Below are 3,904 nucleotides of genomic sequence, written 5' to 3' on the forward strand. Positions count from 1 at the left end.
TACGAAGGAGCAGACTCTCCCAAAACTTCATCCATGTCAGCTTTGATTTGAGATGCGGTCAACCCTTTTTTCGTCAGGTATTTTATGACTGCACGAGTCTTTGTCTTCTCCATTTTTGACAAAGCATGTGCACATTGACTATCTGCTAAGCTGTCGTGGCAAAACTTTTTGACAAATCAAGCGGAAATTGGTATCGTATCTTTAGCAAGGATGGCTGAATTATTCCCGCCAAAAATTAAATTGATCGCAGTGCCGCATATAGGCAAGGCCGCGAACTTTTCGAACAGCCCTCGTATTATTATTATGTTGAGTTTTCTGAGTTACACTCGGTTGACACCGATGGCTGCGTACCAGAGTCAAGGCATAGTAAATTCAAAACAGGATAAAAATTAAATGTGTGGCAATGTGTCTGTATTCAGGAATTTCCTAACAATATGACACGTATTCAGTGTAGTGGCTTTCTGTAGTATGATGTATGTATTTCTATTCAATTTTCAAATCCATATCCTTGTTGTATTTGCTGACCTGCAAAATAATTCCCTGTTCCTAATTGTTGTGTGAGAGGAAATCGTAACTCAGGTCTGAATATCATTTCTCCCGCCAGATTACAGTAATAATTTATACAATCTTTAGGATCGAGCTTTATTTTGTACTTCTCAAAGATGAACTAACATTAGCAAATAAAATTAAGCACTATTTATAGTTGTTTAAAAGATAAAACTAATAATGTTTTGAGTCCAAAAAAGACAATCTTTTCCACCAGCAGTTCTCAACTCGATTTTGATAGTATCGATATAATTTTTCTTCAAAGGAAAGTATAAACGTGAGGGATAAACTCTAACTATTTGATCGGTCTTTTCTCCTATAACTGGTATAACTCTTAGGAGAGGAGCTGTTATATCCCCAATGTGATAAGAAGCAACAATATTCGAATAGATGAAAATTTCTGAAATTCCTGCAGACAATTCAAGTGGATATTCATTTACATATTCACCCACTGAAAATTTCTGTGTTTTAAATCCTAATAAATCTTTTAATTCGTTTCCGAATTCAATCGTTATATTTTTAGGAACTTTTAAAATGATTTTGTTATTAGGCAGTAATCCTAATTTAATATATTTAAAAATTCCGAGAAATTTTTNTGGTTGTCTCATCAGGCGGCAACATTCTTTGAGGATGGAATACAAAAGCTGGTCCCACGATACGATAAGTGTCTCAATATTAATGGGATTTATGTAGAAAAGTAGTGTAAAATATGGGCTTTCACATAAATAAAAATTTTGTTAAAAATGTCTGCTTGTTTTTTTTATATTTCAAAACGGTACTTACTTTAAAAACACTCCTCGTACTTATATATATATATAAGTTTTCGAATTTATCTGGCGTATGTGTGTTTTGAACTTGACTATATCCTTTGACCAATGAAGTGACAAAATTATGGCATAACAGTTAACTCATCTTTTACAAGGAAGTATTTTTGTGAGAATGGAGTTTTATGATCAATTTTTTATGAGAAAATTTGTTGGTTGTTTTTCTCCTTTTTCAGTTAACCCTAAGTTTTATAAAATCATTTTGGTTCTGAAACAAAAATGGTAGATGAAAATGAGTAAAAATATTCAAATCTCAGCATTCTCAAATCCTGGTCCTCACACTATATTTTGTAATAATGTATATTATTTTGTTATTTTTTTGAAAGTATTGTTTATAAAATAGTTTTAGTTCATTAAGAAAAAATAAATTTCATTAATTCTATTATTTAAAAAACACTCATCACTACAAGCCAACTCATAGCAACAATTGCACTCAGTTTGTAGCTGTTGGTAATGCCTATGCAATTTCCTGCAATTTTTATAGTATAAGTTTGGTCATGCTGGGTCTGGTACTTAAGTTTTTGTTTTTTTTTCATAAAAAATACTTATACCTTGAAAGAAGTGTTAATTGCATGTCTAAGGATTAAGTTAGGAAAGTACTGATTTTTTTAATGCAATTTTTAATAGAAAAAATAGAGAATAATTTGGTCTGGACATCCAGTGACTGAGAGGGTTGAGATTCTAATCTGAACTGCATAGGTTCTTTGAATACTATTTTTATAAAACAGAATAAAGTGTTGGTTGAAGACACTAGACTATCAACATCCTTTTATAACCAGAGTAAAAAATTAAATGAAAAGATGTTGAATAGTCGGTTGTCAATCAAGACTCCGTTGTTATTCTTAAAAACTACTAGAATAATACTTAAAATAAATGTTTAATTTATTGTGTGTTCAACAAAAATTATGTACATGATAAAATGTATATTGTTTTTAGTTTTGCTTTGAATTTTTTAATGAAATTGTTTACTTGCAAATTAGTCTGTCTACATTTTAAATAGAAACTGACTTAATTTAGTGTTTAAGTTTAAAATTATTGTGAACTTGATTTCCAATGCAACTCATTAGTGTGAAATTGCATATAACAGCTTCAGTGTAGATTTTACAATTCAATTTCACGCTGTAAAAATTGTTTCTCAATCTTATAATATAATCAAGCTGGGTTGATGATGCTAGCACAGAGCCCGAATAGTTAGGAGTTGAAAGTTGAAATTTGGTACACAGTTAGGGTATGTCATGGGAATGTACAGTACACTAAGAAGGGATTTTTCAAAATTCCACCGTGGAAGGAGAGGGTTAAGAATTATCCTGAAGAAATTGCTTCTACTGATTTTAGATGCAGTTTTTTGCATTTTTGTGGGAAATCAAACATTTTATTAAACACATCTAAAAATTCTGTAATTAGTTTCGAAGAAGGGGGACCTAATTTTTGCACCAGGTGAAAACGGATAAGATCACCTAAAATCTAATAGTCTGAATCTTTGCTATTGTTACTTTTATCTGAGCAATGCTGGGTTCATCTGATAGTATGAGTATATTTTAATTAATTAATAGATGTAAATTGCACAAGTTTATTTTTGATAGTTTTTTACACTTATATGAGTATAATGAACTCCATAATCTTACTGATGATTAATTTCTTACCTACATTGTCTGACATTTGTGATAAGAAAATTTGGCTGAAATTTATTGACAGTTATGTAATAATAAAATTTCAATTGCAGCTTTGTAATATTTGGTGTTTATTCCAGCTTACCTAGCCTGAATATTATGAAGATGACACTGAAATGGTATAACAAAACTCCTCACTGCTAGAAAATATCTATTTGAAGTATTGGAATACAAGTTTAAATTTTGCATTCACTCATCAAAATGCAACTTCAAATTATCATACTAATCTCAGTAGTAATGAAATTATTGAACTTGGTAAGAAGTTTTATATTTTATATGCTTTAACTTCTAATTTCAAATCCTATTTCTTGAATCACTCCTATAGTTTAAATTGCAATATTTCATTTCAAAATTGTGCTAGATTCAATCTATTTTGTTTTTTATTAGAAACATATAAACAATTAACAATTGTTTAATTTTTTGTGTAGTACAAATTTAAAATGTTAAATTTTCAAAAAAAAATGTAGAAAATTCAGTGAATCTGTTTAAATCAATTACACCTTTTTTTTGTTTAAACAAAACAAACTGCAGTTTTCTAGTTGGAGTAGGAGAAAATTTAAAACCTGTTATTTTCACTAGCTGGGTGCGGGTGGTTTTCTTAGTATGTTTAGTACGACCTGTTATGGCTCCCACTTCTTTTGTTTTTAAAAGTAGAATATGTTTGAAATATTAGTCTCGATCAATATTTTTTAAAAAAGTCATGTTTGCAATTAAAAGTATTTCTATAGGAAATAAACAGTTCTCCGATATGCTCAAAAGAATCATAGGAAAAGTTACTCGTTATACTGGATAAAGAGAAAAAAAAATGAAAATACTTTAAAACTTATAAAATGTAATGTCAAATTTTAGTGCATGAAAATTTTA

The sequence above is a fragment of the Centruroides sculpturatus genome, unplaced genomic scaffold (genome assembly GCF_000671375.1).
Source record: "Centruroides sculpturatus isolate CEXI.00-Female unplaced genomic scaffold, Cexi_2.0 scaffold1687, whole genome shotgun sequence".
NCBI classification, from domain to species: Eukaryota; Metazoa; Arthropoda; class Arachnida; order Scorpiones; family Buthidae; genus Centruroides; species Centruroides sculpturatus.